Source organism: Micrasema longulum, unplaced genomic scaffold (genome assembly GCF_059751315.1).
Source record: "Micrasema longulum isolate JH-2025_06_02 unplaced genomic scaffold, ASM5975131v1 h1tg001453l, whole genome shotgun sequence".
NCBI classification, from domain to species: domain Eukaryota; kingdom Metazoa; phylum Arthropoda; class Insecta; order Trichoptera; family Brachycentridae; genus Micrasema; species Micrasema longulum.
In genome coordinates this window covers 110,624-124,214 of record NW_028278639.1, presented here as the reverse complement: position 1 = coordinate 124,214, position 13,591 = coordinate 110,624, and the positions used below count along the sequence as shown (strand labels likewise).

Sequence of the window (13,591 nt, the reverse complement as noted above, 5' to 3'; positions counted from 1 at the left end):
TTATTTTTTCTTTTTTATATATTCGTATAATATAATTTATTTTGTAAAGAGTGTCTACTGTATGTGCCTTAAATATTTTTAATAGACTTTCCGTATTGAATTTTGATGAAAGATTGATTTGAAATCACTGTGAATGGAGTTATACTAAAACAAGCAGAGGAATTTGTGTATCTGGGAAGTATGTTCACTAGGGATGAAATGACTGAGAAATATATTGGAAGGAGGGTGAGTGCCGGGAACAGAGTGAACGGCGCACTTAAATCGACCTTGGCAAATAAATGTTTGTCACAAGAGGCAAAATTGGCAGTTCACAACGGAGTCCTGGTCCCGTCCCTGATGTATGGGAGCGAAGTATGGACTTGGAAAAACAGGGATGAAAGTAGGCTGAATGCTGTCGAAATGCGATCTCTCAGGCGAATGTGTGGTAAAACTATGTACAAATGTTGAGATCCGTACATTATGTAAGGCTGAGACAAGCATTATCGACAAAATCAAGAAAGGAGCTCTGCGCTGGTTTGGACATGTAGAACGAATGGACAGCGAGAGAACGGCTAAGAATATTTACAATGCGAATGTTGATGGATGCAGAAATAGAGGAAGACCGAGAAAGGCATGGCATGACCAAATCCATTAAATACTTAAAGATGGACATGTCAAAAGTCGGAATAATCGGCGCGCGTGCATGAGAAGATGTATGAATGTAGAGGAAGCGAGATCTGTATGCAAATATATAGTGTTGTGGCGTTCTATCCTCTCTGCCTACCCTTACGGGGAAACGGCGTGATGGTTTGCTTGTTTGTTTGTATTGAATGTTGAGGGTTGCTTTAAAATTACTTTAATAATTTATCTTTATACTATTTTAAGAGGGTTTAATATTTTAACATTTTTACATTTACATTTTTTTTTTGCACCACAACAGGCCAGGAGGCCTAATTACAGTAGTGAATTACATCACAGAGCACCCAGGCTTGAGAAAAATCACATTTTTTAAATTTTTGTGTTCTCACCGGGAATCGAACCCGGAACCTTCCGTGCGTGAGTCAAGCGTCTTGACCACTACACCACGGAGGCCGCCGTATATATTGGCATATGCACCACCCCACCCCACAATACCATATTGTACAACTGAGCAATAAACTATTTTTAAATGATTGATTTTTTAAATATTCCTTAATCTAATAAATATGCTCTTTCCATTTTAAGTTTACAATTATTATGGATAAAAAAATGATTTTGTATATTTTTTTCATTTAAATACCTTTAAAATTTGTCTTCTGTGTGCGGACGATGCCGCGCTTCTTGCTAGCAGCAAAGAAGACACGCAATTCTTGGCAACAAAAGTCTACTCTGTATGCAAGAAAAGCGATTTGCTTATGAATGTTGATAAATCCAAAGTAATGGTTTTTGAAAGGGATGAAAATATAACTAAATGTGAGATCAGCGTGAACGGAGATATTCTGAATCAGGTAGAAGAATTTGTGTATCTGGGAAGTATGTTTACTAGGGATGGAAAGGGGGGTGAGTGCCGGGAACAGGGTGAACGGTGCACTGAAATCTACTTTGGCAAACAAACGTTTATCGCAGGAGGCTAAACTAGCAGTTCACAACGGAGTTCTAGTGCCAACTCTAATGTATGGGAGCGAAGTGTGGAATTGTAAAAATGATGGGGGAAAACATTTTTGAGAAGGGAAAAAAAATTTTCGCTCTCTGTTGAAATAAATTTAAATATGAATAATATATTTATTTATTTAACTTTTTGTACATAATTTTATTTGTACATTTTTCCAACCAACCAATGTAATAAAAGTTTATAATGAGGAACTTCAGCCCTACGGGAAATTGGATACAAAAAAATTAAGCATTAAATTGTACTGCAAAGTTTCTTAAAAATGTACAGAAAAAATAATAATAAATATTTTGATAAAAACGCACTACTTTAAATGACGTCACTGGTTCATGTGAATCAACCTATGATCTGAGAGCTATGGAAGATTTCCGGTCTGCTTGTCGCTTCTGGACCAATGGGAAGAACTGAATGAGAATAAGCGGAAATGAACCTCTGACGTTACACGCGGAGTTATTTCAGAAATACAAAACTTTGAAAAATCGTAGCGCCGATAATACGATATATAAAAATTTTGACTTAGTTTAACAGTCTATTAACAAATATTTTTTTTTTTAAAACCACTGAACTTCCTCATTCAAGTTACAGAACATATTTAATATAAAAAAAAGATTAAACAGCTAAAGATATTTAAAAATAACTCCCTAGGGAAGATATCTAGCCAGTCTGCAAGCATTTGGACATACTCAAACATTGTTATTTTAGTATTATAAAATAATTCAGTAAAAAGAAATAAATTATAAAGAATGTTAGGAAATAATCTGATTGCAATCCATAAAAAGTTAATGTTGTCTGTAAACGTTCAAAAACAATATTTTTAAACACAAAAACTACATCCTTCCATTTTTTTTTGTACATGCATTCTCGTCAAATGCAACCCAATGGTAGGTCAATGAAAAAAAAATATGCTTCTAACATTTTTTTCAACTGAAATTTTTAATATCTACGAACATGCGCAGCGCAAGGATCTACATTAAGCTGAAAAACGCACGTTAATCGGTTAAGCCGTTTAGGAGGAGTTCAGTTACCTCAAACGTACAGAAGAATTATATATAAAGATTTTTAACGTTTTTCCCGGCATGTGAAAATATCCTATTCAGTCCGACGAATCTCAACAACGACAAACCATCACGCCGTTTCCCCGTAGGGGCAGGCAGAGAGGATAGAACGCCATATCACTCTCTTTGCATACAGATCTCGCTTCCTCTACATTCATACATCTTCTCATGCACGCACGCCGATCATTCCTGCTCTTGAATTGTCCATCTTCAAGTATTTGATGGACTCGATCGTGCCATGTCTTTCTCGGTCTTCCTCATTTTCTGCATCCATCAACATTCGCATCGTAGATCCTTTTAGCCGTTCTTTCGCTGTCCATTCGCTCCACATGTCCAAACCAACGCAGCACCCCTTTCTCGATTCTGTGGATAATGCAAGTCTCAGCCTCACACAGTTCACGGATCTCGACATTTGTGCACCTATCATACATCGTTTTTCATTATTTATTTTATTTTATTAGGTAATTCAACAAAGATGCACACTAGAAAACATACAATTTGAAAGCATTCGTCGATACAATTTTACATGCATATATATCTTCAATTATAGAATTACACAAAATAGATTTATGCAATAAAAAATAAGGTGTACGTGTGTACTTATTAAATAAGATTTATTCCTAAGAGATTATTCGCAAAAGCTGAGAGAGTATCATGAAAAATGACAATTTTATTGTTTCGGCAGTATATATTATATTCCCGACACATGCGGGCCATGGGTGTGTGGTATGTAGCATTATTTGAAAACAATGGCTGTTTAAATATTTCCCGATGTCTGAGTGTTCTCAATCCCTCATTTATTTGTATTTTATTAAGGAGGTTAGTATCTACTTTGCAGTTTAAAATTTTATATCGAAAACACCACACATTCCTCTGAGGGATCGCATTTCGAGAGCATTTAACCTACTTTCATCATCATTTTTACAATTTCACACTTCGCTCCCATACATTAGATTTGACACTAGAACTCCATCGTGAACTGCTAGTTTAGCCTCCTGCGATAAACCCAACCTGATGAATCTCAACCGCTCGATTTAGCCCGTTAGCTCCAATGAAAAAGACAAAATTAAGTAATATGTGTGTTGAAAGATAGGCAGAATTGTGGCTGTAACTTGCCCACTTGAATCCGCTAATGACAGTGCTTTATATGATTTCACTTCTATATTTATCGTGTGGTCATTTACCTTCAGCGAGTTATATAACCTAATCCAACGTTTCCATAATATAATCATTTTGTTACAATTAATTCTAATTAATTCGCCTTTTTAATCTCGTCTCGAACGGTAAACTTGAATATCTTCAAGTTGAATTATTATTTGCAACAATATAGCAGAGGCGAACCGTGTTTAGAAGCGACTATGCGCAGCTTACCATTATATTTGACTAACCATAATAATATTTTACTGTAACTTTATCTACAGCAAATAAATAATTACTATTTATTTTAGACTGTCTCCACCGTTTGTATCTTTATCCTACAATAAATATTAACATTAACAAAGCGCGCCCAGCGCCTGCGGTGAGCCAAGAAACTAGCCGATTATTCCAGCTTATTTTTTCATACAAATAAGTATACTATATTTTGAATGTCTTAACCCCAGTACGGGTTTTTCTCCTAGATTAAACTTGCAGATTACACAAATTATTTGAAGATTCTTGATTTGGAAAACAGTATTTCAAACATTATTTCTTAAGAGCTATTTTACGCCCGGACATGTAGAACGAATGGACAGCGAGAGAACGGCTAAGAATATTCACAATGCGAATGTTGATGGATGCAGAAATAGAGGAAGACCGAGAAAGACATGGCATGACCAAATCCAACAAATACTTAAAGATGGACATGTCAAAAGTCGGAATAATCGGCGCGCGTGCATGAGAAGATGTATGAATGTAGAGGAAGCGAGATCTGTATGCAAAGATAGAGGGTTGTGTTGGTGTTCTATCCTCTCTGCCTACCCTTACGGGGAAACGGCGTGATGGTTTGTTTGTTTTGTTTGTATTTTACTTTGAGATGGTAATTTTGACATAAGACCATAATTACTTACATGCGTCATATTGCAGGACATATGGCGCTCGACGCGGCCGTTTTTAGCGCTATTAATTTCTAAAACGATTCGGCCAGTTGACATTTCAATTGAATACCTAATATCAACTGAATTTATAGTGCTGTTTTTTAATGATTTATGTGTTAAAGTAATGGAAGTATCTATATAATATAAAATATCACGAAGTTACGTCGTTTGAGTTGATTTCGTGGATCACACAGAACCACAGAAAAATATCCATTTATAGTATATATCACTTACATTATGGATCTTCTATGTAGGTACAAATATATGATATTTTTTTATAGCTTACCCGTAAATAAAATCACCATTCGCCACTGCAATATAGTATGTCCAAGTGTTCGTAGACAAGGATTGGAACTCATCCCGTCGAGCGCCGGAACAGAGTGAACGGTGCACTTAAATCAACCTCGTCGAATAAATGTTCGTCGTTACACACATAAAGAGAGACATTTACCCAAGCGTCAACCACAACCATAATACAAGATACTCTAATAGGGATCTGATACTAAGTGAAGGGGTCAACACTGTTCTGGCATCGAGGCAACACTATAACGTAGGCAAAAAGGGTCCATAACCTTTTGCCAGAATCGTGGAAAGACGGGAGTGTTGTCAAGTTACGGAAGGTGTTGACCTCGCTCTTTCGTGACATTGGTCGTAGGGAGTCAGAAAAGTTGATGCATGCCACGGATTGGAGAACCTTACTGGATGTCAAAAATAAAATATAAAAAATAAGGAATAATTTAAAAAAATATATATTTATAGATGACAACCATGAAGTTTCGCATAAATAAATTGTCTATGGTTTTATGAATGTATGTATGTGTATGCGCATGGGTGTATGTACGTGTGTGTGTATGTACATGTGTATATATGTGTATATTTATATATATGTGTGTATATATGTGTATGTCTGCATGTAGATGAATCAAAATGTGTATCCGAATAAGTTTATATTTTGTTTGTCTGTGCTCTATATTAATTTGTTAACTATTATAATATATTAAAATGTAATTGCCTAGCTTGGAACGGGGTATGTACCCTTGTTAGCTGGGCAAAGTGAACATGGAACTGTATTTTGATAAAGAGTGTGAATAAATAAATAAAATAAATTAAAAAATTAAAAAAAGAGGCTAAATTAGCAGTTCGAAATGGAGTCCTGGTGTTGTCCCTGATGTAAGGCTGAGACAAGCATCATCGACAAAATCAAGAAAGGAGCTTCGCGTCGGTTCGGACATGTAGAGCGAATCCTGTGCCCAGAATTCTCAGGTCTGCCAACAAACATACCAGTCTTGATTTCTTTGATAACAAGTTGTCTTCTTTCAAACGATCACTGAATCAAATTCAATTATAAACACCTCTCTCCCGCTTCCACTCCCACCGAGTCTACTATAAACCATTGAGTCTTTCTACTTTTATTTATAATAATTTTCTATGTATGAATGTGTCCATAAAAATGCCCATTGGGCGTATAAATAAATGTTTGTGGGTGAATGTGTACGTGCGTGTGAATGAGTGTGCGTGTGCGTGTATATGTGTGTGTAATTATACATGCGTGCGCACGCATGCTCATTTGCATGCATACGTATATGCACTTATTTTATATCCCTTATTTATTTTTTGAAAAATATGTGTATTTTGTACTTAAATTAGGAATATTGTAATCCCATAGCAAGCGCAAGAGGTTGCTTCTTTTTTGGTGTGGTATTCCGTTTTTTGTTTTTGCGCTTTATTATGTATTTCATTTTGTTAACATGCTGTAACTTTATATTATATTAAATAAATAAAAAAAATATATAACTGTATAGTAAATTAACTAGCAGATAGTAATGTTAATGTTTATTTTTGTATGAAAATGTCTGCCTTAAAACCGGTTGTACCCAGTCAGGCAGACTAGACATGATCCAGAGAAATCTATTACCTAAGTGTTTATGTAGTAGATAAAGTTATTGTTATTTTTGTTAGTAAACTATGATTATTGTTATTAATAATTTGCAGTTAAAATTCTAGTTGTATTTAGCGCACGGGATTATATTTTTCTACAATGTTTTGAGCATGTCCAAATGTTTGCAAACAGGCTGGATTAGGGAGTTATTCAGATCTAAATTTGTTGCAACAGAGAGCGAAAACATCTTTGAGAAGGGAATATGGAAGTCTCTGCATTTACAGGGCTTATGACCTGACATTGGCTTGTTTAAGTGGCCACTTTACACACTGCGTAACCTTCACCATTCTGCCTATGTTTAAACATCCACATTTCCTCAACTCTTTCACCTGTTGACTTTTGTGAAGTAAAACGCGGTCTAAATTTGTTGCAACAGAGAGCGAAAACATCTTTGAGAAGGGAATATGGAAGTCTCTGCATTTACAGGGCTTATGACCTGACATTGGCTTGTTTAAGTGGCCACTTTACACACTGCGTAACCTTCACCATTCTGCCTATGTTTAAACATCCACACTTCCTCGACTCTTTCACCTGTTGACTTTTGTGAAGTAAAACGCGGTCTAAATTTGTTGCAACAGAGAGCGAAAACATCTTTGAGAAGGGAATATGGAAGTCTCTGCATTTACAGGGCTTATGACCTGACATTGGCTTGTTTAAGTGGCCACTTTACACACTGCGTAACCTTCACCATTCTGCCTATGTTTAAACATCCACACTTCCTCGACTCTTTCACCTGTTGACTTTTGTGAAGTAAAACGCGGTCTAAATTTGTTGCAACAGAGAGCGAAAACATCTTTGAGAAGGGAATATGGAAGTCTCTGCATTTACAGGGCTTATGACCTGACATTGGCTTGTTTAAGTGGCCACTTTACACACTGCGTAACCTTCACCATTCTGCCTATGTTTAAACATCCACACTTCCTCGACTCTTTCACCTGTTGACTTTTGTGAAGTAAAACGCGGCTCGCACAGAGACATGCATATTTTATAGGCCCAACGAACAGGCCATGCCTTTGTGGGATTTTTTTGTCGACTATTTTTCTAATAATATGCATTTCATTGCTATGTAATTATGCTTTATTTTTTTAATACTCTGTTTTATTATTATGTTTATTGTAAAAAAACAAAAATAAATAAATATAAAAAATATTTTAAAAAAAAATAATATATATATATATATATATATATATATATATATAAAGAGCTGAAATCTTCGCTATGTGGGTGATATTCGTCCGGTTGAACCAATTCACCTACTAGGCAACGCCTGAAAACAAATTTCCAATTTGTATGCTTCTTCTTTTACCGGTCAGTTGATTTAACAATGTTTGGAGTATGTCCGAATGTTTGCAGACAGGCTAGATTTCCTCCGTGGGGAAATATTCAGATCTAAATTTGTTGCAACAGAGAGGGAAAACGTCTTTAAGAAGAGAATGGTAAATGTTACACAGCCAATGACAGGCCATTGATCGTGTAAATGCCTAGACTTCCATATTATATTCTCAAAAATGCTTTTCCTCTCTGTTGCAACAAATTTAGTCGGATTTTTCATTCGCTCGGACACGGAAATACGGTTCATTATATTCCTTACTAGAAAGTATTCATATGTATCCTCGAGATCTGTTAATAAAAAAATCCTTCGCATTCCTCCGCGTAGATTAAACAGTCGCATTAGTACACACATTTTCCGTCAGTATATTTTGTATCAATCTAATAGGTTTTGAATCATTATAAATTTGTGCGTAATGTCTGTTTTATATGGATCATATTAAAACAAAGAAAAGGTTTTTTCAGAAAATAGCGGAATTTTTAAACTTCGCGGGTTCGGAGAGTCCGACTGTCAATTTTTTCATTACGTTGGTATACATGCCCCTGAAGTATGGTGAAATTTTCAACTATGAATAAATAGTTAATTACTTCGTTATATTGCACTCATTAGTTGTATAAGTACCGAGTTTTATAACAAACGGATCATTAGTCATTGAGAAGTTGTCCCCAAAACATAAGCAATATGAGTCATTTCGCAAAGTCAAACAAACTCGAGTACCGTGCCGTTATAAAACTCCTCACCAAACAAGGAAAAGATCAGAAAACCATCCACGAAGAGATGTCAGAAGTTTACGGGGAGTCTGCTCCTTCATTATCGACAGTTCAAAAGTGGTCCAGTGAATTTAAGAGGGGCAGAGAGAGCATAGAAGACGACGAGCGATCCGGTCGGCTCCGAGGCCAGTAATTAAGAACATGTGGAGAAAATAGAAAATTGAATATTGGAAGATCCCAGATTGAAGGTGAAAAGGATAGCCGAGATTATTAACCTATGCACTGGTACCATTGTTTCTATTTTACACGACCGCCTACACATGTCAAAAGTCAGTGCAAGATGGGTGCCTAGATTCCTAACGCCACTTCAAAAATCTCACCGCGTACAAAGCTGAAAAGGGTTTTTGGATCTCTGTGGTGAAAATTCTAAAGAAACTATTGACAAAATTGTTACTGGGGATGAAACTTGAGTTCATCACGTGTATGATGATCCTGAGAGTAAGCAGGAGTCCATGCAGTGGCACCGAAAAGGTACAGAGCACCCAAAGAAGTTCAAGGTGACACAGTCCGCAAGGAAGGTCATGGCTACAGTTTTCTGGGATTCTCGGGGAATTTTGCCGATAGATCACAAGAAAAAGGGCATCAATATCACTGGAGAATACTACTCTAGCATATTTCATCAATCGAGGGAGGCGATCAAAAAGAAAAGGCGGAGGAAATTGGCCAGGGGGATCCTGCTCCTCCACGACAATGCACCGGTGCACAAGGCTCAAGTTGCAAAGGCTGCAGTTCGTGAATGTGGTTCCGCAGAGATCAATCACCCACCGTAAAGTTTTATGTTTATAATCTAAAGAAAGACATTCGTGGAAAACGATTTGACGACGATGACTCGTTAGAAGCGGCGATTAATGAGCATTTTGATAGCAAACCGGAGTCATATTTTTTGAGGGTTTAAATAAATCGATGGCTATAAGTAAGCAGTGCATAGATATTAAGAGTGACTATATTGAGAAATTGGGATGGAATGACTGATAAAGATATTGAATGCCGGGAACAGAGTTAACGGTGCACTTAAATCAACCTTGGCAAATAAATGTTTATCGCAAGAGGCAAAATTAGCAGTTCACAGCGGAGTCCTGGTCCCGACCCTGATGTATGGGAGCGAAGTATGGACTTGAAAAAACAGGGATGAAAGTAAACTGAATGCTGTCGAAATGCGATCTCTCAGGCGAATGTGTGGTAAAACTATGTACGATAGATGCACAAATGTCGAGATCCGTGCAATAATGCATTAAGTAAGGCTACATAAGTAAGGCTGAGACGAGCATTATCGACAAAATCAAGAAAGGAGCTCTGCGCTGGTTCGGACATGTAGAACGAATATTTACAATGCGAATGTTGATGGGTGCAGAAATAGAGGAAGACCGAAAAAAAACATGTCACGACCAAATCCTACAAATGCTTGAGGACGGACATGTCAAAAGTCGGAATAATCGGCGCGCGTGCATGAGAAGATGTATGAATGTAGAGGAAGCAAGATCTGTATGCAAAGATAAAGTGATGTGGCGTTCTTTCCTCTCTGCCTACCCTTACGAGGAAACGGCGTGATGGTTTATTGTTGTTAAAATACGTATGTATTTCATGTAATTAATAATATTTATAGTATAAGCATATTAATATATCATACTCGATTTTTATATATATATAGTATCGTTGGATAATTTATATAGCGCCATTTTTGTGAAAATCACCTCAAGGGCGCTGAAAAAATTAATAAATATCCCAGTACGTCTTGCAGCTACAGAGCGCATGGACGGTTGGGATTCTAGTTCCTCGTTTTCAATTAAGATCAATAAAAAAATATAACAGATAGGAGCTAGATTACAGGTCGCCTTGCAACTACAGAGCGCATGGACCGTTAGAAATTTAGCCCCCATTTACACATTTTGAAAATCGTCAAATAAATTTAGTGTATTAATGATACTAAAAAAAAAGATAATATTAATAATAAAAAGTTTAGTATATTTTTAAGCGCTCTTTAAACCAACAACAACAACAACAAACCATCACGCCGTTTCCCCGTAGGGTAGGCAGAGAGGATAGAACGCCATAACACTCTATCTTGGCATACAGACCTCGCTTCCTCTACATTCATACATCTTCTTATGCACGCACACCGATTATTCCTACTTTTTACATGTCCATCTTCAAGTATTTGATGGACTTGATCGTGCCATGTCTTTCTCGGTTTTCCTCGTTTTCTGCATCCATCAACATTTGCATCGTAGATCCTTTTAGTCGTTCTTTCGCTGTCCATTCGCTCTACATGTCCAAACCAACGCAGCACCCCTTTCTTGATTCTGTCAATAATGCATGTCTCAGCCTTACACACTTCACGGATCTCGACATTTGTGCACCTATCATACATCGTTTTACCACACATTCGCCTGAGGGATCGCATTTCGACAGCATTCAACCTACTTTCATCATTATTTTTCCAATTCCATACTTCGCTCCCATATATTAGAGTTGGAACTAGAACTCCGTTGTGAACTGCTCTTTAAACCACATACATGTAAATGGCAGAATTGCCGTATATAAATAAATAAATAAATATTCGTGGCATCTCTAGTCTCGATATGATAGCGTTTGTAAACACGGCTCAGCTCTCCGACCCGTGTAAGACGGCCGCAATTCCGCGGTCTGCGGCTCATTATATTTTGTATCGGGAGATACCAACGCGCGCGGGCACAAACCTTGATATTGCTGCCACTTTATTGATTTCACCGCTCCGTAATAACTTCCTCGTACGGGTCTATTATGGCACGTACTTAGATTTTGACAACAAAAGACGCGTAGCCGAGTCGCGTTAGAGACCGGACATTGAATGACTCATAAATTATATAAATTCTAATTAATTTATTAAATAAATTTAAAAAAAAAAACATAAAACATCACGCCGTTTTCCCGAAGGGATAGGCAGAGAGCATAGAACGCCATTCTGGTTTGAAAGTATGTATTTTACTGGAATATTTTTTTTATTTTCAAGTATAAACAAGCTTGTTTTAATACTGAAAAAACGCGACTAGACGTATGGAGGAATAAGCTGAGCATCTAGTTTCATCGTTCACTGAGAACGGGCTGGACGCTGGGCGCACTTTATAGACTTTTTTTAGGAAAATGTAAACGGTTTTTTAATAAATAATAAATATTTTATTTATTTTCCTAAAAACATGTTATTTTATTATTTTTTTAAAAAAACCTTTTTAGCATAAAAAAAACAATACACACATTAAAAAAATTAATTTTTAAGGTTGAACTTGCCAAAAACGAGTCTGGCTCTTGTGTTTGGCAAGTTTAAAAAATATTATAAAAAAAGAAACAAAAAAATTAAAAGAGTTTTAGTCCCAACACTTATGTATGGAAGTGAAACATGGAACTGGCAGAGGAACGATGAAAGCCGAGTGAACGCGGTTGAAATGCGATCTCTTAGACGAATGTGTGGGAAATTAATTTATGACAGGGCTACGAATGATGAAATCAGGCGAGAGTGTAAATCTGAGTCAAGTATAATTGATAAGATTAAGAAAGGGTCTCTAAGAGGTTTGGTCACGTAGAACGAATGGACGGCGAAAGGATGGTAAAACAAGTATATATGGCGAAAATGAACGGCAACGTGAGACGAGGACGACCGAGGAAGACAGGCACGATCAGATAAACCAAAATCTTAAGTCTGGTCATGTCAAAAGCAGACAGAATCGAAGGGCATGTATGACATGATGTATGAATGTGGAGGAAGCTAGGAATGTATGCCAGGATAGATGTGTGTGGCGGTCCATTCTCTCTGCCTACCCCTACGGGGAAATGGCGTGATGGTAGTAGTAGTAGAAACAAAAAATGCAAAACAAAATAATACAATAAATAAGAAATTTGAAACAGTTGTAAAAATTGAGAAAATTTAACACTAATAAAAAAAACACAAAATTTATAAATCGATATACAAACAAACAAACCATCACGCCGTTTCCCCGTAGGTGTAGGCAGAGAGGAGAGAACGCCATATCACTCTATCTTTGCATACAGACCTCGCTTCCTCTACATTCATACATCTTCTCATGCACGCACGCCGATTATTCCTACTTTTGACATGTCCATCTTCAAGTATTTGATGGACTCGATCGTGCCACGTCTTTCTCGGTCTTCTTCATTTTCTGCATCCATCAACATTCGCATCGTAGATCCTTTTAGCCGTTCTTTCGTTGTCCATTCGCTCTACAAGTCCGAACCAACGCAGCCCCCCTTTCTTGATTCTGTCAATAATGCAAGTCTCAGGCTTACACAGTCCACGGATCTCGACATTTGTGCACGCACCTATCGTGCATCGTTTTACCACACGACATTTCGACAGCATTTAACCAACTTTCACCATCATTTTTCCGATTCCATACTTCGCTCGCATACATTAGAGTTGGCACTAGAACTCCATTGTGAACTGCTAGTTTAGCCTTCTGCGATAAACATTTGTTTGCCTGATCTAATAATACATAATATATAAGAAAAGAGTTAGCGTATGTGTGACGTTTGTATTCAAGGGTGTGTATGTGTGAGTGAATGAGGGAGAGGGTGTATGTGCGTGTGTGAATAAATGAGAGGGTGGGTGCGTGTGTGTGGATGCGTAATGAGGAACTTCAGTCCTACGGGAAATTGGATACAAAAAATGTTTTCTTACGCGGGGTTAAAATTAGAGCATTAAATTGTACGGCAAAGTTTCTTGAAAATGTACAGAAAAAATAATAAAAAATATTTTGATAAAAACGCACTACTTTAAATGACGTCACTGGTTCATGTGAATCGA

General features: G+C 37.0%; 1 protein-coding gene across 5 annotated transcripts in view; it reads left to right on the top strand.

Moving 5' to 3' along the window:
* Nucleotides 1-13,591, top strand: part of Rbcn-3B (WD repeat-containing protein Rbcn-3B) — a 97,013-nt gene that overhangs the window by 63,018 nt on the left and 20,404 nt on the right. The gene's annotated exons all lie outside the window — the stretch shown is intronic.